The sequence below is a fragment of the Mobula hypostoma genome, chromosome 2, assembly GCF_963921235.1.
Source record: "Mobula hypostoma chromosome 2, sMobHyp1.1, whole genome shotgun sequence".
In the NCBI taxonomy this organism is placed as follows: Eukaryota; Metazoa; Chordata; class Chondrichthyes; order Myliobatiformes; family Myliobatidae; genus Mobula; species Mobula hypostoma.
Genome location: NC_086098.1, coordinates 168,147,481 through 168,174,073, shown reverse-complemented (window position 1 = coordinate 168,174,073; position 26,593 = coordinate 168,147,481). Strand labels below are relative to the sequence as shown.

Below are 26,593 nucleotides of genomic sequence, written 5' to 3'. Positions count from 1 at the left end.
TCCTATAGTGGGGGAGTCTGGACCAGAGGACACAGATAGAGTGGATGTGGAGAGGATGTTTCCTATAGTGGGGGAGTCTGGACCAGAGGACACAGATAGAGTGGATGTGGAGTCTATAGGGGGACCAGAGGACACAGATAGAGTGGATGTGGAGAGGATGTTTCCTATAGTGGGGGAGTCTAGGACCAGAGGACACAGATAGGGTGGATGTGGAGAGGATGTTTCCTATAGTGGGAGAGTCTAGGACCAGAGGACACAGATAGAGTGGGTGGGGAGAGGATGTTTCCTATACTGAGAGAGTCTCGGACCAGAGGACACAGATAGAGTGGATGGGGAGAGGATGTTTCCTATACTGGGAGAGTCTCGGACCAGAGGACACAGATAGGGTGGATGTGGAGAGGATGTTTCCTATAGTGGGGGAGTCTAGGACCAGAGGACACAGATAGAGTGGATGTGGAGAGGATGTTTCCTATAGTGGGGGAGTCTAGGACCAGAGGACACAGATAGAGTGGATGTGGAGAGGATGTTTCCTATAGTGGGGGAGTCTAGGACCAGAGGACACAGATAGAGTGGATGTGGAGAGGATGTTTCCTATAGTGGGGGAGTCTAGGACCAGAGGACACAGATAGAGTGGATGTGGAGAGGATGTTTCCTATAGTGGGGGAGTCTAGGACCAGAGGACACAGATAGGGTGGGTGTGGAGAGGATGTTTCCTATAGTGGGGGAGTCTAGGACCAGAGGACACAGATAGGGTGGATGTGGAGAGGATGTTTCCTATACTGGGAGAGTCTAGGACCAGAGGACACAGATAGAGTGGATGTGGAGAGGATGTTTCCTATAGTGGGGGAGTCTGGGACCAGAGGACACAGATAGAGTGGATGTGGAGAGGATGTTTCCTATAGTGGGGGAGTCTAGGACCAGAGGACACAGATAGAGTGGATGTGGAGAGGATGTTTCCTATAGTGGGGGAGTCTGGGACCAGAGGACACAGATAGAGTGGATGTGGAGAGGATGTTTCCTATAGTGGGGGAGTCTAGGACCAGAGGACACAGATAGAGTGGATGTGGAGAGGAGTTTCCTATAGTGGGGGAGTCTAGGACCAGAGGACACAGATAGAGTGGATGTGGAGAGGATGTTTCCTATAGTGGGGGAGTCTGGGACCAGAGGACACAGATAGAGTGGATGTGGAGAGGATGTTTCCTATAGTGGGGGAGTCTGGGACCAGAGGACACAGATAGGGTGGATGTGGAGAGGACGTTTCCTATAGTGGGAGAGTCTAGGACCAGAGGACACAGATAGGGTGGATGTGGAGAGGACGTTTCCTATAGTGGGGGAGTCTGGGACCAGAGGCACAGATAGAGTGGATGTGGAGAGGATGTTTCCTATAGTGGGGGAGTCTGGGACCAGAGGCACAGATAGAGTGGATGTGGAGAGGATGTTTCCTATAGTGGGGGAGTCTAGGACCAGAGGACACAGATAGAGTGGATGTGGAGAGGATGTTTCCTATAGTGGGGGAGTCTAGGACCAGAGGACACAGATAGAGTGGATGTGGAGAGGATGTTTCCTATAGTGGGGGAGTCTGGGACCAGAGGACACAGATAGAGTGGATGTGGAGAGGATGTTTCCTATAGTGGGGGAGTCTAGGACCAGAGGACACAGATAGGGTGGGTGTGGAGAGGATGTTTCCTATAGTGGGGGAGTCTAGGACCGGAGGACACAGATAGAGTGGATGTGGAGAGGATGTTTCCTATAGTGGGGGAGTCTAGGACCAGAGGACACAGATAGAGTGGATGTGGAGAGGATGTTTCCTATAGTGGGGGAGTCTAGGACCAGAGGACACAGATAGAGTGGATGTGGAGAGGATGTTTCCTATAGTGGGGGAGTCTAGGACCGGAGGACACAGATAGGGTGGGTGTGGAGAGGATGTTTCCTATAGTGGGGGAGTCTAGGACCAGAGGACACAGATAGAGTGGGTGTGGAGAGGATGTTTCCTATAGTGGGGGAGTCTAGGACCGGAGGACACAGATAGAGTGGGTGTGGAGAGGATGTTTCCTATAGTGGGGGAGTCTAGGACCAGAGGACACAGATAGAGTGGGTGTGGAGAGGATGTTTCCTATAGTGGGGGAGTCTAGGACCAGAGGACACAGATAGAGTGGGTGTGGAGAGGATGTTTCCTATAGTGGGAGAGTCTAGGACCAGAGGACACAGATAGAGTGGGTGTGGAGAGGATGTTTCCTGCAGTGGGAGAGTCTAGGACCAGAGGACACAGATAGAGTGGGTGTGGAGAGGATGTTTCCTATAGTGGGAGAGTCTAGGACCGGAGGACACAGATAGAGTGGGTGTGGAGAGGATGTTTCCTATAGTGGGAGAGTCTAGGACCGGAGGACACAGATAGGGTGGATGTGGAGAGGATGTTTCCTATAGTGGGAGAGTCTAGGACCAGAGGACACAGATAGGGTGGGTGTGGAGAGGATGTTTCCTATAGTGGGGGAGTCTAGGACCGGAGGTCACAGATAGAGTGGGTGTGGAGAGGATGTTTCCTATAGTGGGAGAGTCTAGGACCAGAGGACACAGATAGAGTGGGTGTGGAGAGGATGTTTCCTATAGTGGGAGAGTCTAGGACCAGAGGACACAGATAGGGTGGGTGTGGAGAGGATGTTTCCTATAGTGGGAGAGTCTAGGACCGGAGGACACAGATAGAGTGGATGTGGAGAGGATGTTTCCTATAGTGGGGGAGTCTAGGACCAGAGGACACAGATAGGGTGGGTGTGGAGAGGATGTTTCCTATAGTGGGAGAGTCTAGGACCAGAGGACACAGATAGGGTGGGTGTGGAGAGGATGTTTCCTATAGTGGGAGAGTCTAGGACCAGAGGACACAGATAGGGTGGGTGTGGAGAGGATGTTTCCTATAGTGGGGGAGTCTAGGACCGGAGGACACAGATAGAGTGGGTGTGGAGAGGATGTTTCCTATAGTGGGAGAGTCTAGGACCAGAGGACACAGATAGGGTGGGTGTGGAGAGGATGTTTCCTATAGTGGGGGAGTCTAGGACCAGAGGACACAGATAGAGTGGGTGTGGAGAGGATGTTTCCTATAGTGGGAGAGTCTAGGACCAGAGGACACAGATAGGGTGGGTGTGGAGAGGATGTTTCCTATACTGGGGGAGTCTAGGACCAGAGGACACAGATAGGGTGGCTGTGGAGAGGATGTTTCCTATAGTGGGAGAGTCTAGGACCAGAGGACACAGATAGAGTGGATGTGGAGAGGACGTTTCCTCTGGTGAGGGAGTCTAGGACCGGAGGACACAGATAGAGTGGGTGTGGAGAGGATGTTTCCTATAGTGGGAGAGTGTAGGACCGGAGGACACAGATAGGGTGGGTGTGGAGAGGATGTTTCCTATAGTGGGAGAGTCTAGGACCGGAGGACACAGATAGAGTGGGTGTGGAGAGGATGTTTCCTATAGTGGGAGAGTGTAGGACCGGAGGACACAGATAGGGTGGATGTGGAGAGGACGTTTCCTCTGGTGGGAGAGTCTAGGACCAGAGGACACAGATAGGGTGGATGTGGAGAGGACGTTTCCTATAGTGGGAGAGTCTAGGACCAGAGGACACAGATAGGGTGGGTGTGGAGAGGACGTTTCCTATAGTGGGAGAGTCTAGGACCGGAGGTCACAGATAGGGTGGGTGTGGAGAGGATGTTTCCTATAGTGGGGGAGTCTAGGACCAGAGGACACAGATAGGGTGGATGTGGAGAGGACGTTTCCTCTGGTGAGGGAGTCTAGGACCGGAGGACACAGATAGAGTGGGTGTGGAGAGGATGTTTCCTATAGTGGGAGAGTGTAGAACCGGAGGACACAGATAGGGTGGATGTGGAGAGGACGTTTCCTCTGGTGGGAGAGTCTAGGACCAGAGGACACAGATAGGGTGGATGTGGAGAGGACGTTTCCTATAGTGGGAGAGTCTAGGACCGGAGGTCACAGATAGGGTGGGTGTGGAGAGGACGTTTCCTATAGTGGGAGAGTCTAGGACCGGAGGTCACAGATAGGGTGGGTGTGGAGAGGATGTTTCCTATAGTGGGGGAGTCTAGGACCAGAGGACACAGATAGGGTGGATGTGGAGAGGACGTTTCCTCTGGTGAGGGAGTCTAGGACCGGAGGACACAGATAGAGTGGGTGTGGAGAGGATGTTTCCTATAGTGGGAGAGTCTAGGACCAGAGGACACAGATAGGGTGGATGTGGAGAGGACGTTTCCTATAGTGGGGGAGTCTAGGACCAGAGGACACAGATAGAGTGGGTGTGGAGAGGATGTTTCCTATAGTGGGAGAGTCTAGGACCGGAGGACACAGATAGAGTGGGTGTGGAGAGGATGTTTCCTATAGTGGGAGAGTGTAGGACCGGAGGACACAGATAGAGTGGATGTGGAGAGGATGTTTCCTATAGTGGGAGAGTCTAGGACCAGAGGACACAGATAGGGTGGATGTGGAGAGGACGTTTCCTATAGTGGGGGAGTCTAGGACCAGAGGACACAGATACAGTGGGTGTGGAGAGGATGTTTCCTATAGTGGGAGAGTCTAGGACCAGAGGACACAGATAGGGTGGGTGTGGAGAGGATGTTTCCTATAGTGGGAGAGTGTAGGACCGGAGGACACAGATAGAGTGGATGTGGAGAGGATGTTTCCTATAGTGGGAGAGTCTAGGACCAGAGGACACAGATAGAGTGGGTGTGGAGAGGATGTTTCCTATAGTGGGAGAGTCTAGGACCAGAGGACACAGATAGGGTGGGTGTGGAGAGGATGTTTCCTATAGTGGGAGAGTCTAGGACCGGAGGTCACAGATAGAGTGGGTGTGGAGAGGACGTTTCCTCTGGTGAGGGAGTCTAGGACCGGAGGTCACAGATAGAGTGGGTGTGGAGAGGACGTTTCCTCTGGTGAGGGAGTCTAGGACCGGAGGACACAGATAGAGTGGGTGTGGAGAGGATGTTTCCTTTAGTGGGAGAGTGTAGGACCGGAGGACACAGATAGAGTGGGTGTGGAGAGGATGTTTCCTATAGTGGGAGAGTCTAGGACCAGAGGACACAGATAGGGTGGGTGTGGAGAGGATGTTTCCTATAGTGGGGGAGTCTAGGACCGGAGGACACAGATAGAGTGGGTGTGGAGAGGATGTTTCCTATAGTGGGAGAGTCTAGGACCAGAGGACACAGATAGGGTGGGTGTGGAGAGGATGTTTCCTATAGTGGGGGAGTCTAGGACCAGAGGACACAGATAGAGTGGGTGTGGAGAGGATGTTTCCTATAGTGGGAGAGTCTAGGACCAGAGGACACAGATAGGGTGGGTGTGGAGAGGATGTTTCCTATACTGGGGGAGTCTAGGACCAGAGGACACAGATAGGGTGGCTGTGGAGAGGATGTTTCCTATAGTGGGAGAGTCTAGGACCAGAGGACACAGATAGAGTGGATGTGGAGAGGACGTTTCCTCTGGTGAGGGAGTCTAGGACCGGAGGACACAGATAGAGTGGGTGTGGAGAGGATGTTTCCCATAGTGGGAGAGTCTAGCACCAGAGGGCACACATAGGGTGGATGTGGAGAGGACGTTTCCTCTGGTGAGGGAGTCTAGGACCGGAGGACACAGATAGAGTGGGTGTGGAGAGGATGTTTCCTATAGTGGGAGAGTCTAGGACCAGAGGGCACAGATAGAGTGGATGTGGAGAGGATGTTTCCTGCAGTGGGAGAGTCTAGGACCAGAGGACACAGATAGGGTGGGTGTGGAGAGGACGTTTCCTCTGGTGAGGGAGTCTAGGACCGGAGGACACCGATAGAGTGGGTGTGGAGAGGATGTTTCCTATAGTGGGAGAGTGTAGGACCGGAGGACACAGATAGAGTGGGTGTGGAGAGGATGTTTCCTATAGTGGGAGAGTCTAGGACCAGAGGACACAGATAGGGTGGGTGTGGAGAGGATGTTTCCTATAGTGGGGGAGTCTAGGACCGGAGGACACAGATAGAGAGGGTGTGGAGAGGATGTTTCCTATAGTGGGAGAGTCTAGGACCAGAGGACACAGATAGGGTGGGTGTGGAGAGGATGTTTCCTATAGTGGGGGAGTCTAGGACCAGAGGACACAGATAGAGTGGGTGTGGAGAGGATGTTTCCTATAGTGGGAGAGTCTAGGACCAGAGGACACAGATAGGGTGGGTGTGGAGAGGATGTTTCCTATAGTGGGGGAGTCTAGGACCAGAGGACACAGATAGGGTGGCTGTGGAGAGGATGTTTCCTATAGTGGGAGAGTCTAGGACCAGAGGACACAGATAGAGTGGATGTGGAGAGGACGTTTCCTCTGGTGAGGGAGTCTAGGACCGGAGGACACAGATAGAGTGGGTGTGGAGAGGATGTTTCCCATAGTGGGAGAGTCTAGCACCAGAGGGCACACATAGGGTGGATGTGGAGAGGACGTTTCCTCTGGTGAGGGAGTCTAGGACCGGAGGACACAGATAGAGTGGGTGTGGAGAGGATGTTTCCTATAGTGGGAGAGTCTAGGACCAGAGGGCACAGATAGAGTGGATGTGGAGAGGATGTTTCCTGCAGTGGGTGAGTCTAGGACCGGAGGTCACAGATAGGGTGGATGTGGAGAGGACGTTTCCTCTGGTGAGGGAGTCTAGGACCGGAGGACACAGATAGAATGGGTGTGGAGAGGATGTTTCCTATAGTGGGAGAGTCTAGGACCAGAGGACACAGATAGGGTGGATGTGGAGAGGATGTTTCCTGCAGTGGGTGAGTCTAGGACCGGAGGTCACAGATAGGGTGGATGTGGAGAGGACGTTTCCTCTGGTGAGGGAGTCTAGGACCGGAGGACACAGATAGAGTGGGTGTGGAGAGGATGTTTCCTATAGTGGGAGAGTCTAGGACCAGAGGACACAGATAGGGTGGATGTGGAGAGGACGTTTCCTCTGGTGAGGGAGTCTAGGACCGGAGGACACAGATAGAGTGGGTGTGGAGAGGATGTTTCCTATAGTGGGAGAGTCTAGGACCAGAGGACACAGATAGGGTGGGTGTGGAGAGGATGTTTCCTATAGTGGGGGAGTCTAGGACCGGAGGACACAGATAGAGTGGGTGTGGAGAGGATGTTTCCTATAGTGGGAGAGTCTAGGACCAGAGGACACAGATAGGGTGGGTGTGGAGAGGATGTTTCCTATAGTGGGGGAGTCTAGGACCAGAGGACACAGATAGAGTGGGTGTGGAGAGGATGTTTCCTATAGTGGGAGAGTCTAGGACCAGAGGACACAGATAGGGTGGGTGTGGAGAGGATGTTTCCTATAGTGGGGGAGTCTAGGACCAGAGGACACAGATAGGGTGGCTGTGGAGAGGATGTTTCCTATAGTGGGAGAGTCTAGGACCAGAGGACACAGATAGAGTGGATGTGGAGAGGACGTTTCCTCTGGTGAGGGAGTCTAGGACCGGAGGACACAGATAGAGTGGGTGTGGAGAGGATGTTTCCCATAGTGGGAGAGTCTAGGACCAGAGGGCACACATAGGGTGGATGTGGAGAGGACGTTTCCTCTGGTGAGGGAGTCTAGGACCGGAGGACACAGATAGAGTGGGTGTGGAGAGGATGTTTCCTATAGTGGGAGAGTCTAGGACCAGAGGGCACAGATAGAGTGGATGTGGAGAGGATGTTTCCTGCAGTGGGTGAGTCTAGGACCGGAGGTCACAGATAGGGTGGATGTGGAGAGGACGTTTCCTCTGGTGAGGGAGTCTAGGACCGGAGGACACAGATAGAATGGGTGTGGAGAGGATGTTTCCTATAGTGGGAGAGTCTAGGACCAGAGGACACAGATAGGGTGGATGTGGAGAGGATGTTTCCTGCAGTGGGTGAGTCTAGGACCGGAGGTCACAGATAGGGTGGATGTGGAGAGGACGTTTCCTCTGGTGAGGGAGTCTAGGACCGGAGGACACAGATAGAGTGGGTGTGGAGAGGATGTTTCCTATAGTGGGAGAGTCTAGGACCAGAGGACACAGATAGGGTGGATGTGGAGAGGACGTTTCCTCTGGTGAGGGAGTCTAGGACCGGAGGACACAGATAGAGTGGGTGTGGAGAGGATGTTTCCTATAGTGGGAGAGTGTAGGACCAGAGGGCACAGATAGAGTGGGTGTGGAGAGGATGTTTCCTATAGTGGGGGAGTCTAGGACCAGAGGGCACAGCCTCAGAATAGAAGGACATCCGTTTAGAACAGAGATGAAGAGGAATTTCTTTCACCAGAGTGTGCTGAGTCTGTGCAATTCGTTGCTACAGGCGGCTGTGGAGGCCAAGTCATCGGGTATATTTAAAGCTGAGCTTGACAGGTTCTTGATTAGTCAGGGTGTCAAAGGTTACAGGGAGAAGGCAGGAAGATGGGGTTGAGAGGGATAATAAATCAGCCATGATTAAATGGTGGAGCAGACACGATAGGCCGAATGGCTTAATTCTGCTCTTATGTCCTATGATCAAAAACCAAAGACCACTCCATCTCAAAAATTTCTTTCCTCAGGCAATTAATCTTATCAACCATTCTAGTTACCCCCCCCCCCCACCCCAGCCCCTCATCTATTACCCCGTCACTGCTCTGTAAACATTTAAACCACTTATTATACAGCTGTTTACATCGTAAATACATCCTGGTTTTCCGTGTTTATGCACATTTGTTCCAGATCTGTACCTCTGTTTATTTTTATATAATTCTTTATTCTGTATAATTGTTGAATCTTGTTTTTGTCGCATGTCATGCCACCACAAGAAATTGCTAATACGTGTAAATGTAAATGGTGAATATAATTGATCTTTCAAAGACAAATACCTGCATACCTACCACTAATTTTGATGCTGTTCATGTCATGCCCTGTTCATGTTGTGCCCTGTTCATGTGCCGTTTATGTTTTGCCATGTTCATGTTGTGCCCTGTTCATGTGGTGCCATTTATGTTTTGCCATGTTTATGTTGTGCCCTGTTCATGTTTTGCCATGTTCATGTTGTGCCCTGTTTATGTGGTGTGGGATAGTCACTGACAAAACCAACAGGAGAAGCTTTCTTCCCTGCTGATGACCGTTGGCACAGCGAGTAAAACCGTTGCCTCATAACACCAGAGATGGAGGTTCAATCCCAACCTCGAGCACTCTCTGTGTGGAGTTAGCTCGTTCTTCCCGCAACAATGTCTGTTTCCCGCAGATTCTCCAAATTCCTCGCACGTCCCAAAGGTGGGTGGTTTGGTCAGTTGTTCACTGTAAATTATGCCTAGAATGTGACGGGGGATAGAATCTGGATGATGGGAATGTGGTGGGAATTAAACGGGATTAATGTACATTTGGTGTGAGGGGATAGCCTATCCTCAGTATGGGTTCAATGGGTCGAATGGCCTAAGTATGTATAACACCAGAATGTTCATGTTCATGCCATCAGATTGGAGGAGCAACATCTGATGTTCTGCCTGGGCATCCTCAAACCTGATGGCGTGAAGATCAATTTCTCTAAGATCCAGTAACCATTCTGAACTGGCCATTTTGAACTACTTTCACCTCCCTCTGGTTCCCCTCCTCCTTCCCATTCTCCCATGGTCCACTCTCCTGTCCTATCAGATACCTCCTTCTTCAGTCCTTTTCCTTTCCTACCTATCACCTCCCCTCTACTTATTTCATCCCCCCTGCCCACCCACGTACTCTCACCTATCACCTGCCAGCTTGTGGGAACCGAACTGAAGAGACTGGGGAAGAGGAGGTTGGCTCACAAATAGAGAAAGCTTGGGGACAGTGTGTGAGGGAGGATAGGCAGGTGATAGAGAAGGGACGCGCTCAGATGGACAATTTGAGATGTGTCTGTTTTAACACAAGGAGTATTGTGAACAAAGTGGATGAGCTTAGAGCGTGGATCAGTACTTGGAGCTATGATGTGGTGGCCATTACAGAGAGTTGGATGGCTCAGGGACAGGAATGGTTACTTCAAGTGCCGGGTTTTAGATATTTCAGAAAGGACAGGGAGGGAAGCAAAAGAGGTGGGGGCATGGCACTGTTGATCAGAGATAGTGTCATGGCTGCAGAAAAGGTGGACGTCATGGAGGGATTGTGTACGGAGTCTCTGTGGGTGGAAGTTAGGAACAGGAAGGGATCAATAACTAGGTGTTTTTTATGGGCCGCCCAATAGTAACAGGGATATCAAGGAGCAGGTAGGGAAACAGATCCTGGAAAAAGATCCTGATCCTTTATTCAAGAAAGGGAGTAGAAATAGCCCAGGAAATTATAGACCAGTGAGTCTTACTTCAGTTGTTGGTAAGTTGATGGAGAAGATCCTGAGAGGCAGGATTTATGAACATTTGGAGAGGTATAATATGATTAGGAATAGTCAGCATGGCTTTGTCAAGGGCAGGTCATGCCTTACGAACCTGATTGAATTTTTTGAGGAAGAAGGAAGAGCAGTAGATGTAGTGTATATGGGTTTCAGCAAGGCATTTGACAAGGTACCCCATGCAAGGCTTATTGAGAAAGTAAGGAGGCATGGGATCCAAGGGGACATTGCCTTGTGGATCCAGAACTGGCTTGCCCACCGAAGGCAAAGGGTGGTTGTAAATGGGTCATATTCTGCATGGAGGTTAGTGACCAGTAGTGTGCCTCAGGGATCTGTTCTGGGACCCTTAATCTTCGTGATTTTTTTAAACGACCTGGATGAGGATGTGGAGGGATGGGTTAGTAAGTTTGCTGATGACACAAAGGTTGGAGGTGTTGTGGATAGTGTGGAGGGCTGTCAGAGGTTACAGCGGGACATTGATAGGATGCAAAACTGGGCTGAGAAGTGGCAGATGGAGTTCAACCCAGTTTAGTGTGAGGTGGTTCATTTTGGTTGGTCAAATGTGATGGCAGAATATAGTATTAATGGTAAGACTCTTGGCAGTGTGAAGGATCAGAAGGGTCCTGGGTCTGAGTCCATAGGACACTCAAAGCAGCTGCACAGGTTGACTCTGTGATTAATAAGGCATACGGCGCATTGGCCTTTATCAATCGTGGGATTGAGTTTAAGAGCCGAGAGGTAATGTTGCAGCTGTATAGGACCCTGGTCAGACCCCACTTAGAGTACTCAGCTTAGTTCTGGTCGCCTCACTACAGGAAGGATGTGGAAACCATAGAAAGAGTGTAGAGGAGATTTACAAGCATGTTGCCTGGATTGGGGAGCATGCCTTATGAGAATGACCTTTTCTCCTTGGAGTGACGGAGGATGAGAGGTGACCCGATAGAGGTGTATAAGATGATGAGAGGCATTGATCATGTGGATAGTCAGAGGCTTTTTCCCAGGGCTGAAATGGTTGCCACAAGAGGACACAGGTTTAAAGTGCTGGGGAGTAGGTACAGAGGAGGTGTCAGGGGTAAGTTTTTTTTACACAGCGAGTAGTGACTGCGTGGAATGGGCTGCCAGCAACGGTGGTGGAGGTGGATACGATGGGGTATTTTAAGAGACTTTTGGATAGGTACATGGAGCTTAGAAAAATAGAGGGCTATTGGTAAGCCTAGTAATTTTTAAGCAACATACATCAAAGTTGCTGGTGAACGCAGCAGGCCAAGCAGCATCTGTAGGAAGAGGTGCAGTCAACGTTTCAGGCTGAGACCCTTTGTCAGGACTAACTGAAGGAAGAGTGAATAAGGGATTTGAAAGTTGGAGGGGGAGGGGGAGATCCAAAATGATAGGAGAAGACAGGAGGGGGAGGGATGGAGCCAAGAGCTGGACAGGTGATAGGCAAAAGGGGATACGAGAGGATCATGGGACAGGAGGTTCGGGAAGAAAGACAAGGGGGGGGTGACCCAGAGGATGGGCAAGAGGTATATTCAGAGGGACAGAGGGAGAAAAAGGAGAGTGAGAGAAAGAATGTGTGCATAAAAATGAGTAACAGATGGGGTACGAGGGGGAGGTGGGGCCTTAGCGGAAGTTAGAGAAGTCGATGTTCATGCCATCAGGTTGGAGGCTACCCAGACGGAATATAAGGTGTTGTTCCTCCAACCCGAGTGTGGCTTCATCTTTACAGTAGAGGAGGCCGTGGATAGACATGTCAGAATGGGAATGGGATGTGGAATTAAAATGTGTGGCCACTGGGAGATCCTGCTTTCTCTGGCGGACAGAGAGTAGATGTTCAGCAAAGCGGTCTCCCAGTCTGCATCGGGTCTCGCCAATATATAAAAGGCCACATCGGGAGCACCGGACGCAGTATATCACCCCAGTCGACTCACAGGTGAAGTGATGCCTCACCTGGAAGGACTGTTTGGGGCCCTGAATGGTGGTAAGGGAGGAAGTGTAAGGGCATGTGTAGCACTTGTTCCGCTTACACGGATAAGTGCCAGGAGGGAGATCAGTGGGGAGGGATGGGGGGGACGAATGGACAAGGGAGTTGTGTAGGGAGCGATCACTGCGGAATGCAGAGAGAGGGGGGGAGGGAAAGATGTGCTTAGTGGTGGGATCCTGTTGGAGGTGGCAGAAGTTACGGAGAATAATATGTTGGACCCGGAGGCTGGTGGGGTGGTAGGTGAGGACTAGGGGAACCCTATTCCTAGTGGGGTGGTGGGAGGATGGAGTGAGAGCAGATGTACGTGAAATGGAGGAGATGCGTTTAAGAGCAGAGTTGATAGTGGAGGAAGGGAAGCCCCTTTCTTTAAAAAAGGAAGACATCTCCCTCGTCCTAGTATGAAAAGCCTCATCCTGAGAGCAGATGCGGCAGAGACGGAGGAATTGCGAGAAGGGGATGGCGTTTTTGCAAGAGACAGGGTGAGAAGAGGAATAGTCCAGATAGCTGTGAGAGTCAGTAGGCTTATAGTAGACATCAGTGGATAAGCTGTCTCCAGAGGCAGAGACAGAAAGATCTAGAAAGGGGAGGGAGGTGTCGGAAATGGACCAGGTAAACTTGAGGGCAGGGTGAAAGTTGGAGGCAAAGTTAATAAAGTCAACGAGTTCTGCATGCGTGCAGGAAGCAGCGCCAATGCAGTCGTCGATGTAGCGAAGGAAAAGTGGGGGACAGATACCAGAATAGGCATGGAACATAGATTGTTCCACAAACCCGACAAAAAGGCAGGCATAGCTAGGACCCATACGGGTGCCCATAGCTACACCTTTAGTTTGGAGGAAGTGGGAGGAGCCAAAGGAGAAATTATTAAGAGTAAGGACTAATTCCGCTAGATGGAGCAGAGTGGTGGTAGAGGGGAACCGATTAGGTCTGGAATCCAAAAAGAAGCGTAGAGCTTTGAGACCTTCCTGATGGGGGATGGAAGTATATAAGTACTGGACATCCATGGTGAAAATAAAGCGGTGGGGGCCAGGGAACTTAAAATCATCGAAAAGTTTAAGAGCGTGAGAAGTGATTTTTAAGGTAGGGACATGATCGTCACAACTGCGTGGGCTGAAGGGCCTGTATTGTGCTGTAGGTTTTCAATGTTTCTATTCCCACCTAATTTTTGTTTCTCTGCTGGAGGCCCTCTCACCCCTTCTCTTCTCCTCCCATACCTTCACCTCCCTCTGGTTCCCCTCCTCCTTCCCTTTCTCCCGTGGTCCACTCTCCTGTCCTATTCGATACCTCCTTCTTCAGCCCTTTTCCTTTCCTACCTATCACCTCCCATCTACTTATTTCATCCTCCCCGCCCACCCACTTCCTCTCACCTCTCACCTGCCAGCTTGTACCCTTCCCCTCCCCCACCTTCTTATTCTGGTTTCTTCCCCCTTCCTTTCCAGTCCTGATGAAGTGTCTCAGCCTGAAACGTGAAATGTTCATTCCCCTCCATAGGTGCTGCCTGACCTGCTGAGTTCCTGCAGCAGTTTCTTTGTGTTGCTTGAGTAATACGTTTTGCTTGTTTGCTTTCTGTTTGCCTGTTGAAGACCTTGAGAAAGGATGGGGATGATATGTAGCCAAAGGCAGGAGATTTGGGACAGGCCACTTGGAGGCAGATGGACACATCATGATATCTCCAGGAAAGCAGGGTATTGGAGATAGATGATCCCATGGAATCAGGGACCTTATGTAGTGTACTGGAGATCAGGGCAGTTTAGAACATTACAGCATAGTAAAGGCCATTTGGCCCACGATCTATAACCTATTCTAAGGTCAGTTTAACCCCTCCTACATAGCCCTTCATCATCTCCATTTTCTCTCATCCATGTGCCTATTTAAATGTCTTTTAAACACCCTTAATGATCTGTCTCTATCACCGCACCCGAAAGTATGTTCCACGCGCTCACCACTCTCTGTGTAAAAAAAAATTGTCTCTGACACCTCCCCTATACTTTCCTCCAATCACCTTAAAATTATGCTCCCTTGTATTAGCCATTTCCACTCTGGGGAAGTCTCTGACTGGCCACTCAATCTATGCACCTTATCTTCTTTTTCACATCTATCACGTCACCTCATCCTCCTTCACTCCAAAGTGTGGAATGAGCTGCCAGCACAAGGGGTGCAAAGGAGCTCGATTTCAATGTTTAAGAGAAGATGGGATAGGTACATGGATGGTAGGGGTATGGAAGACTATGGGCCCAGTGCAGGGCGACAGGAGTAGGTGGTTTAAATGGTTCAGCATGGACTAGATGGGCTGAAGGGCCTGCTTCTGTAGTGTTATTCTCTATGGCTCTGAAGAGAAAAACTGTAGCTCACTCAAACCATCCTCATAAGACATGCTCTCCATTCAGGCAGCATCTGGTGAATGAACTAATTAGCTAATTTAGTTAACCATTCAGACAGAGTGCGTCATGCCTGAATGATCACCAAAACATGATTGAAACTGCTGTGAAACAAAACTCAGAGTGGATGACTTCAGGAGGTGAGACCCCTGCAGACACATCCTGAACAGAATGAAGACAATCTGAAGTGAGCAGAGATCACCACCTGCTGGTGATACCTGCAATTGCAGAAAATTTTAATAACTTCTCTCCTTGCATCAGAATCAGGTTTAATATCACTGGAAAATGTCGTAAAATTTGTTGTTATGCGGCAGCAGTGCATTGCAATACACAATAATAAAACTGTAAATTACAATAAGAAGTATATATATTTATAGTTAAATTACATAAGTAGTGAAAAAGAGAAAAAAAACAAGTAGTGAGGTAGTGTTCATGGGTTTGAACGTCCTTTCTGAAATCTGACAACAGAAGGGAAGTAGTTATTCCCGAATCATTGTGTTTGTGCTTTCAGGCTTCTGTACTTCCTTCCTGGTGTTAACAATGAGAAGAGGGCATATTCTGGGCGATGTTCCCTCTAATTTGTAATGACCAGGGTGTGCAATTTTTTGCCCAGTGACAACAACATGTGCACTGAATAATTTCTTCAATAAAAACAGTATAAGTAAGCCAGTTCTAAAATCTGCAGACAAATCATCGCAAACTCCACATTGTCAACACCGCCCACATCAGAAACCGGAAAAGGAAATGTGATTGTGTATGATCATGAAATATACTTAATGTGCCAACGAGGTAGAGGGTGACAACCTTTTGTGCGCTAGTAGCAAAAGATGTGTGCGTGCACAGCTTAGATGGAAGGAGAACCTTACACCTCCCTTGGTAGAGACGTATCTCCACCCCACCACCCCATTACAATACAAATCTGTGGGGAACTAGTGAGCTTATGGAATTCTGAACCCTGGAGGGTTGTGGAAGCTGTATCATTGGGGGTGTTTAGATATGAATTGGAAAGACTGGGGAACTGAGGGTTATGGGAAGCTGGATAGATCAGACATGATCATATTGAATGGTGGGCGTTCAGGCATAACTTGCAGGTTGAGTCTGTGGTGAGAAAGGTAGATGTAAAGTTCACATTCATTTCCAGAGGGCTAAAATACAAAAGCAGGGATGTAATGCTGAGGTTTTATAAGCATTGGTCAGACCACACTTGGAGTATTTCTGGGCTCTTTATCTAAGAAAGGATGTGCTGGTAATAGAGAGACTCCAGAGGAGGTTAACAAGAATGAGCTCAGGAATGAAAGGGTTAACATATGAGGAGCCTTTAATGGCTCTGGGCCTGTAATTGCTGGTTTGGAAGAATGAGGGATTTCATTGAAACCTATAGAAAGGTGAAAGGTGACAGAGTGGACGTGGAGAGGATGTTTCCTATGGTGGAGGAGTATAGGAACAGAGAACACAGCTCAGAATAGAGGGACATTCCTTTAGAACAGAGATAAGGAGAAATTTCTTTAGTCAGAGGGTGGTGAATCTGGAATTCATTGCCACATTTGGCTGTGGAGGCCAAGTCATTGGGTATACTTAAAGTGGAGTTTGATAGGTTCCTGGTTAATCAGAGTGTCATAGGTTACACGGAAAGGAAGCAGGAGATTGGAGATAGCGGGATAATAAACTAGCCATGATGAAATGGCGGAGCAGACTCGATGGGCCAAATGAACTAATATCTAATCTTCTAGCCAGGATCGAAGGGTAAGTGGCCCACTCCTGCTCCTACTTTCCAGTGTTGTTGGGAATGGGACTTGGGACTTAGGATTAGTTTTATTAGGAGCATGGCCTCAAATGGGCTGATTCAGGGCTGTAATAATTCTGGCATTTGGTGATTCAGAATGAAACCGAAGAATCAAAATCACTGACTTGAATGATGTGAAATTTGCTGTTTCTCAGCTGCAGAAGCAACAATTTTAAGTAAAGACTTAAAATTACTATAAATAAATAATGTAAAGGAGAAATAGTGAGATGAGGTTTTCCCCGTCCCCCTCTTACCTTCTCACCTGCCTATCACCTCCTCCTCCCTTTTCAACTATGATCCACTCTCCTTTCCTATCAGATTCTTTCATCTCCAGCCCTTGACCTTTCCCACCCAGCTGGCTTCACCTGTCACATTCCAACTCGTCTCTCCCTGCCCCCCCCCGCCCCCCCCACCTCGGTCTTTTATTCTGGTCTCTTCCTCCTTCCTTTCCTGTCCTGATGAAGCGTATAGGCCCAAAACGTCAACTGTTCAATCGTTTCCACAGATGCTGCCTGACCTGCGGGGTTCCTCCAGCATTTTGTGCGTGTGTGCTGCCCTGGATTTCCAGCATCTACAGAATCTCCTGTGTATAGTGAGGTAGTGTTCATGGGCTCATTGTCCATTCAGAAATTTACGGCAGAAGGGAAGGAGTTGTTCTTAAAATGTTGAGTGTATGTCTTCAGACTCCTGTGTAGGTTTTCACAAATAAAATTGCAGAGGCGTTTTATGTTTAAGATGTTTTATGTATAAATAATCTTTTTATTGAATACCAAAGACTGAACAAAAAGCTCGTTAAAAGTCCTTTACATAATTACCTCATCATGTCAGACCAGCCTCTTAAAGTGAACCCCACCCAATGTCGGTGGTTGTGTATTATGTATGTTTTCGTCAATGACATTACCCCACACAGGCCCCCTCAGAATTCACTGGAACTGGTATTGTGAGCCTGTCTGGAGCTCGGTGGAAGACCAGCAGAGGCCTCTGGCTCATCCAGAGGTGTGTTGACATGGTCACGGCCATGTTGTGATGCCAGAGGCACGGCAGCGGAATACTCCACATCTAGTTGGGCCGTTTTAAGGCGATCTACCAAAATACATTCAGGTTTACCCCTCTTATCTGTGATAAAAGCCTTTTCCCCCCATTCCAAAATGTGGAATGGGCCATCATAAGGGGATGTTGGTGTGCGTCGTGACGGATGAAAACAAGCAAGGTGGAATGTAGGAACACAAGAACACAGGAGTGCTGTACACCATGATGGGGGGTCGGAATAGATGAAAAGAAATTGGATTTACTGAGGAGAGTGGAACACTGTCAAGAGGATGACCAGGCAGTTGTGGTGTCGGGAATGAAATCTCCTGGCACCCATAACAGCTGACCACATACCAATTCAGGCGACTGCAAGTCCACTTTAGAACTGTTCTGAGCCCCAGAATGACCCACGGGAGATGATCACCCATCCATCAGGGAAGCCCTCAGAGCAGCCTTTAAAGAGCGGTGAAACTGCTCGCATTGGCCATTGGACTGTGGGTGATACGCCGTGATGGGATGTAGCCCAACACTGAGGTTCTGGGCCATGGCAGCCCAGACGTCTGATATGAATTGAGGAAATATCAGATGGGCGCCAAACTGATAACCCAAGTGCTGGTGAATGCCCGAGCCATGTCTGTGACAGTTGTTAATGCCAGATGGACAACCTCTGGTCACTTGGCGTGTGAAACGGCGGAAGTGGGGAGAGGGCAACAAGGTCCACATTGACATGGTCAAACCGTCACTCAGGGACCTCAAAAGGTGCCAGTGACACCTGGACATGACGGTTAAATTTCGTCTGCTGGCACTCCACACAGACTGTCGTCCAATCACACGTCCTTTCTAAGGCTGTGCCTCAAACTTTCATGCAGCTAGTTTCCGTGAGGCCTTCTGGCTCAGATATGAGAGGCCACATATGGAGTCAAAAACAGTCCATTTCCAGTTTGCGGGCACGATGGGGTGAGGGTGACCGGTTGAGAAATCGCACAGGAGAGAAGCCACAGCTTCCCTGAACTTAATGTCAGCCAACCGTAGGCCCATTACTGCTGTTCAGTAAGCCTGGACCTCTGGGTCAGTAGCTTGGTGGGCTGCCATGCCAACATAGTCAACCCCGATATCTACAACCACAATGGCTGGCCATGACAGGCAATCAGTCAAGGCATTATTTTCCCCCTTGATGTGTTGTATATCAGTTGTGAACTCTGATATGTAGGTCAAGTGGCTTTGCTGCTGATATTTTGGCCGTCGCGTGCACAAGGGGTTTGTCGTCAACGAACGCTGTGAAATGGCAGCCCTCTAGAAGCAAACTAAAATGGCAGACAGCCAGAGAGAGACCGAGAAGCTCACAATCAAATGTGTTGCTCTTCCTTTCGGAGGGGCCGAGCTGCCGGCTGAAGAAGGCGAATGGATGCCACACGCCTCTGACCAAGTGTTCGTGCACAGCATCCACAGCGTGGTCTGAAGCCTCAGTGGTAATGGCTTTACGTAGCTGGGGAACAGCTGCACCAGTAGGGTTGCACTGGAAAGAGCTCGTTTGGTGTCATCAGATGCCCTGGTCATATCCTCTGACCAGTCAAGCACGTTTTTGGGGGTATTACCTTTAAGTGCACAAAGCAGGGGGAGCTTAAGTTCAAACAACAGGAATTCTGCAGATGCTGGAAATTCAAGCAACACACATCAAAGTTGCTGGTGAATGCAGCAGGCCAAGCAGCATCTATAGGAAGAGGTGCAGTCGACGTTTCAGGCCGAGACCCTTCGTCAGCTTGTGGAATGAAGCAGTGATAGAAATTCACCATGTTAGGTAAATTGAAGGGATTGAAGGCAGATAAATCCCCAGGGCCAGATGGTCTGCATCCTAGAGTGCTTAAGGAAGTAGCCCAAGAAATAGTGGATGCATTAGTGATAATTTTTCAAAACTCGTTAGATTCTGGACTGGTTCCTGAGGATTGGAGGGTGGCTAATGTAACTCCACTTTTTAAAAAAGGAGGGAGAGAGAAACCGGGGAATTATAGACCGGTTAGCCTAACGTCGGTGGTGGGGAAACTGCTGGAGTCAGTTATCAAGGATGTGATAACAGCACATTTGGAAAGCGGTGAAATGATCGAACAAAGTCAGCATGGATTTGTGAAAGGAAAATCATGTCTGACGAATCTCATAGAATTTTTTGAGGATGTAACTAGTAGAGTGGATAGGGGAGAACCAGTGGATGTGGTATATTTGGATTTTCAAAAGGCTTTTGACAAGGTCCCACACAGGAGATCAGTGTGCAAACTTAAAGCACACGGTATTGGGGGTAAGGTATTGGTGTGGGTGGAGAATTGGTTAGCAGACAGGAAGCAAAGAGTGGGAATAAACGGGACCTTTTCAGAATGGCAGGCGGTGACTAGTGGGGTACCACAAGGCTCAGTGCTGGGACCCCAGTTGTTTACAATATATATTAATGACTTGGATGAGGGAATTAAATGCAGCATCTCCAAGTTTGCGGATGACACGAAGCTGGGTGGCAGTGTTAGCAGTGAGGAGGATGCTAAGAGGATGCAGGGTGACTTGGATAGGTTGGGTGAGTGGGCAAACTCATGGCAGATGCAATTTAATGTGGATAAATGTGAAGTTATCCACTTTGGTGGCAAGAATAGGAAAACAGATTATTATCTGAATGGTGGCCGATTAGGAAAAGGGGAGGTGCAACGAGACCTGGGTGTCATTATACACCAGTCATTGAAAGTGGGCATGCAGGTACAGCAGGCGGTGAAAAAGGCGAATGGTATGCTGGCATTTATAGCGAGAGGATTCGAGTACAGGAGCAGGGAGGTACTACTGCAGTTGTACAAGGCCTTGGTGAGACCACACCTGGAGTATTGTGTGCAGTTTTGGTCCCCTAATCTGAGGAAAGACATCTTTGCCATAGAGGGAGTACAAAGAAGGTTCACCAGATTGATTCCTGGGATGGCAGGACTTTCATATGAAGAAAGACTGGATGAACTGGGCTTGTACTCGTTGGAATTTAGAAGATTGAGGGGGGATCTGATTGAAACGTATAAGATCCTAAAGGGATTGGACAGGCTAGATGCAGGAAGATTGTTCCCGATGTTGGGGAAGTCCAGAACGAGGGGTCACAGTTTGAGGATAGAGGGGAAGCCTTTTAGGACCGAGATTAGGAAAAACTTCTTCACACAGAGAGTGGTGAATCTGTGGAATTCTCTGCCACAGGAAACTGTTGAGGCCAGTTCATTGGCTATGTTTAAGAGGGAGTTAGATATGGCCCTTGTGTCTACGGGGGTCAGGGGATATGGAGGGAAGGCTGGGGCGGGGTTCTGAGTTGGATGATCAGCCATGATCATAATAAATGGCGGTGCAGGCTCGAAGGGCCGAATGGCCTACTCCTGCACCTATTTTCTATGTTTCTATGTTTCTAAAAGCTCCTGTAATTTTTCAGTAATGCTAGGGCGGTGGGGAATCCATAATAGCGGCTACTTTTGATGGGAGGGGTTTTGCACCTTCTGCGGAGATACAATGGCTGAGAAAGTCAATGGTTGACAACCCAAACTGGCATTTAGCGGGGTTAATAAGCAACCCATGTTGGCTTAAGAGTTTGAAAAATGTGCGGAGATGAAATACGCGTTCAGATTTGGATGCACTGGTGACAAGTATGTCATCCAGGTAAACAAAAGGAAAATCTAAGTCTTTTATTATAGAGTCCATCAGGCACTGGAAAGTTTGTGTTTCATTTTTCAGCCCATACAGAATACACAGAAACTGAAAAAGGCCAAACAGGAATGTCCCCCGATCACACAGTCACCTGATGGTAGCCCCTAACTAAATAAACTTTGGAAAAACTTAACTTTCCTGTTAAATGTGCCTAAATGTGTTGAATATGTGGGAACAGGTAATGATCAGGGGTGGTGGCCTTGTTAAGGCATTGGTAATCATCGCATGGGCGACAACCTTCATCAGACTTCGGGACCATATGGAGGGGCAAAGCCCAGGGGCTATTTGACTGGCGTAAAATGCCAAGTCTTTCATGTTGGCAAACAGCCTTCATGATGCCAGCCTTTCTGGGTCCAGTCTATGCACGTGGACATGGAAATGTGGTAATTGACCCCATCTTTTGTGACTGTAGTGGAGAATGTGGGCTCAGTAAGGTTTGGGAATTTGCCCAGCAGTCGAGTGAACTCACATGTGGTGGTGCGTGCGCTTGGCAGAGTCGTTGTGGGGAAATTACTCGGGGAGCAGGGTAACAACCCAAAGTCCTTGATATTCACAAGTTCTTAAGATCGCATAATAATCCTTGGGCACACAGGAAACCTGCACCGAGCAGAGGTCTGGCCACTTTAGCCAGGATGGGGTCCCATATGTAACGTCGCCTACTGAAGCAAAGTGGCACCCATTGTGTCTGATAAATCTGGATCCTGCTGCCGTTGGCAGCCTCCAGTGAGGTTTCATCACTCTTTGCCTTCCATCAGTAGGTGATGCTGGCAGCACACTCACTCGAGCACCCGTGTCACACAGGAAGCATTGCCCTGAAAGGGTGTCCGTAGATTGTCCTGGCAGTTGCCCACGGTGCTCACAGACCTCTGATGTCCCGATGCTCTGGCATTGTCGAAGCTGCCAGGCAGTTGGCACTTCCTAGCATTCGTACCAAAGCGAGCATGGTACAAACACAGGCCCAGCATTGCCTGTTTCACAGTCACGGGCATCCTTATATTGGTGTCCTTGCTGACCAGGCTTATTGAGGTGAGAAAGGAGGAAGAATGCTGTACCGCTGCCTAGCTGAGTGTAGAATATCAGCCATTCTAGCAGGCTCCCTTTAGTCCTTCACGGGTGCACTAGTGAGGGCTATGCGAACTTGATCAGACAATTGCTGTTAAAGAGTTCTTTAAAAATAAAAGAAGGATGGTGATTTCCCAGGAGAGACAGCATGTGGTCCATTAGCTCTGACAGCTTAGCATTGTCATGGCTGGACAAGGGCAGCAACTGTTTGGTGCATGATAGTCCGAAAGTCTGAAAAGGGTGAGTTTTCAGCAATTGGTATTTATCATGTTCAGGCGGCTGTTCTAGTAGACTGACCACTCACGCAGCCGGAGAGTTACCGAGCGATGCTACCACATGGAAATAGTTGGTGTGGTTCGCAGCGATTTCTTGCTGTGTGAATTGGACCTCGGCCCGTACGAACCAAGCGACGGCACTTTGCTCCCAAGGCTCAGGCAGTTTCAAAGCGACTGTGTTGGTCAACATGTTTAATAACTCCAGAATTGTCCTAGAGCATCGGGGTCCCCAGTGTAGGTTTTCACAAATAAAAAGGTGGAGACATTTTATGTTTCAGGAAAGCCATAGCAACTCCTTCACTGAACACCAGAAACTGAACACAAAGCGCACTAAAAACCCTTTATGTCATCACATCATCGCGTTAAACCAGCCTCTTAGAGTGAACCGCAACCCAACGTCGGTGGCTGTGAATTGTGTACGTTTGCACCAACTACATTACCCTACACCTGTAGTTCCTCCCTCATGGTAATAATGAGAAGAGGGCATGTCCCAGATGCTGAGGGCTCCTAGTGATGGATGGCACCTCCTTGATCGTTGCCTTTTGAAGATGTTCTCGATGGTGGGGAGGATGGTGCCCATGATGGAGATGCAAACTTCTGCAGCCTCTTGTAATCACGTGCATGAGATCCTCCATACCAGGCGGTGATGGGACTGGTCAGAATGTTCTCCTCGGTACCTTGGTGGAAATTAGTAAGAGCCTCTGGTAAATAGATTCGATTCATTTATTTATCACATGTACATCGAGGCAACAGTGAAATGAGTCACTTGTGCTAACAACTAGCACAACTGAGGGTGTGCTGGGGGCAGCCTGCAAGTGTCACAACACATTCCAGCGGCGACAGAGCACGTCCACGATGCTCGGCAGAACAACGCAGAACATGACAAGCAACAAAACAACAGCAAAATTAACCCTGTTCCTGCCTCTGTCCCAACCATACAAACAGTCCTTTAACTCCAGGACAGGCCACCTGATGTTCAGATCAGCAGCTCAGGTGATGAACCATATCCAGGGTAAAGTGTAGTTATCAGGAAAAGCGAGGTGAAATTCCTGCATTCTGTTGGCCTGTACTACATGGGACTCCAGAAAACTAATGGACAACTCTGCCAACATGTCAGCTTGGAGTCAGACTGGATCTGCAACTGAATCTTGGACTTCTTGACAGAGAGACCTGTCAGTCCGAGATGGTAGCAACATCTCAAGATCCATCATGCTGACCACTGTTGCCCCCCCCACCCCCCGCTCCCCCCAGGGCTGTGTGTCCGCCTGCTTCTGTTAGTGGTACTTGTGACATTTGCCGGAAGCATTGTACGCTAAGGACCCAAAGTATTTTTGAGGATCCCTACCACCCATCCCACAATCTGACCCACTACCGTCAGGAAGGAGGTACAGGAGCATCAGGACTAGGACTGCCAGACTGGGTAACAGCTTCTTCCCTCAGGCTGTGAGACTAATGAATACCCTGCCGTGACCGAGATCTCATCACTAGGACACCACGCTGTTTACTGTAATGTTTACCTGTGCTACGCACTTTACGTGCATTTTGAATTCTTTTTATTAATGTACAGTATTTGTGGTGAGTGATATATTGTGTTGTATGCTGCGTGTGATATATGTTAGAGTAAGTTTTTTGCGTAGATGATTTGTTTACACTTAAATGACTTTGGCACCAGACTTCTATTTGACAAAGTACTGTCAAAGTATTGAGTCCACAACATGCGCTTCCTCAAAAGGTGTGAATACCAGATGCTCCTGGCGCCGTAGTTTGACCAGATGCTGTAGTTTCGAAGACAGTATTATCTATACTTGGGTTGGTGCATGGCCAAGTGGTTAAAGGGTCGGTCTAGTGATCTGAAAGTTGCTAGTTCGAGCCTCAGCTGAGCAAGGCTCTTAACCACCCATTGCTCTGCGACGACACCGGTGCCAAGCTGTATGGGTCCTAATGCCCTTCTCTTGGACAACATCGGTGGCGTGGAGGGGGGAGACTTGCAGCATGGGCAACTGCCGGTCTTCCATACAACCTTGCCCAGGCCTGCACACTGGAAACCTTCCAAGGCACAAATCCATGGTCTCTCGAGACTAACGGATACCTACGAAAAATTATCTATACTTTATAAATATTAATTGTCTTTTATGTTAGCACGTAAAATGCCGGATAAATGTATTGTGGATTTAAGTTGCATTCCAGACAGGTTGGCGTTGGAAGGAAAAGGATGAATTCAGAAGGTGTGATGTTCGTATGTAGCTTCAAAAGGAAGAATTGTCTATAACTTTTTAAGTAGCGATTGCCTCTGTGTTTAGCATATAAATATCGAGCCCACATTGAGCTAGCAGACCTTTCTCCCGAAAGCGTCTCCGTCCGTAAGATGCCTGCTGTACCTTGTCGTGTCGAATAAAGAAGCTGCTTTGTATCTACCAGTGATTCTGTCTCTCCAGTGATTTCATCCACGCTACAACATTTGGTGTCAGGAGTGGGATACCTCGTGACCCGTCGTGTGGCCAGTGTTCCTCGCAGTCTAAGTTGGTGAGTATTTTTCTAAGCTAACACTCACACTTGGATCTGCTCGGTGGGTGGTACACAGGAACACAAAGTATCATGAACGCGGAGAGCTGAACTGGTAGATATAAAAGTAGTGTGTGCGTGTGCATGTGTGTTTACGTAAGTGAGGAAACTTTGCGTGTTAACTTGGTCAACTTGGTGAGACTTAGACCACCAGTTGCGAAAGGTGGTAACCAACGGTACGGTTCAAGACGCCAGCGTGGGGGCGTGTATACTCGTTCGGGAAGCTGCATTTTAGTGTATGCATGTGCAAGTGTGATGCAAAGGAATATAGCGGGCATCAATGTGTCAATGCAAGGAGCATTCGTAATAAGGTGGATGAATTGAAAGTGCAGATTGTTATTAATGATTATGATATAGTTGGGATCACAGAGACATGGCTCCAGGGTGACCAGGGATGGGAGCTCAACGTTCAGGGATATTCAATATTCAGGAGGGATAGACATGAAGGAAGGGGAGGTGGGATGGCGTTGCTGGTTAAAAAAGAGATTAACACAATAGAAAGGAAGGACATAAGCCGGGAAGATGTGGAATCGATATGGGTAGAGCTGCGTAACACTAAGGGGCAGAAGACGCTGGTGGGAGTTGTGTACAGGCCACCTAACAGTAGTAGTGAGGTCGGAGATGGTATTAAACAGGAAATTAGAAATGTGTGCAATAAAGGAACAGCAGTTATAATGGGTGACTTCAATCTACATGTAGACTGGGTGAACCAAATTGGTAAAGGTGCTGAGGAAGAGGATTTCTTGGAATGTATGCGGGATGGTTTTTTGAACCAACATGTCGAGGAACCAACTAGAGAGCAGGCTATTCTGGACTGGGTTTTGAGCAATGAGGAAGGGTTAATTAGCGATCTTGTCGTGAGAGGCCCCTTGGGTAAGAGTGACCATAATATGGTGGAATTCTTCATTAATATGGAGAGTGAGATAGTTAATTCAGAAACAAAGGTTCTGAACTTAAAGAGGGGTAACTTTGAAGGTATGAGACATGAATTAGCTAAGATAGACTGGCAAATGACACTTAAAGGATTGACGGTGGATATGCAATGGCAAGCATTTAAAGGTTGCATGGATGAACTACAACAATTGTTCATCCCAGTTTGGCAAAAGAATAAATCAAGGAAGGTAGTGCACCCGTGGCTGACAAGAGAAATTAGGGATAGTATCAATTCCAAAGAAGAAGCATACAAATTAGCCAGAGAAAGTGGCTCACCTGAGGACTGGGAGAAATTCAGAGTTCAGCAGAGGAGGACAAAGGGCTTAATTAGGAAGGGGAAAAAGATTATGAGAGAAAACTGGCAGAGAACATAAAAACGGACTGTAAAAGCTTTTATAGATATGTAAAAAGGAAAAGACTGGTAAAGACAAATGTAGGTCCCCTGCAGACAGAAACAGGTGAATTGATTATGGGGAGCAAGGACATGGCAGACCAATTGAATAATTACTTTGGTTCTGTCTTCACTAAGGAGGACATAAATAATCTTCCAGAAATAGTAAGGGACAGAGGGTCCAGTGAGATGGAGGAACTG

At 48.6% G+C, this 26,593-nt stretch overlaps 1 protein-coding gene across 9 annotated transcripts in view; it reads left to right on the top strand.

Moving 5' to 3' along the window:
• raly (RALY heterogeneous nuclear ribonucleoprotein) overlaps positions 1–26,593 on the top strand; it is a 215,966-nt gene that overhangs the window by 143,615 nt on the left and 45,758 nt on the right. The window contains exon 2 of one of the 9 annotated variants that reach the window (XM_063073897.1): positions 24,942–25,029. The exons of the other annotated variants lie outside the window; for them this stretch is intronic. The gene's annotated coding sequence lies outside the window, so the exon portion shown is untranslated. The remainder of the gene's footprint in view (positions 1–24,941; positions 25,030–26,593) is intronic. 9 annotated transcript variants of the gene reach the window in all.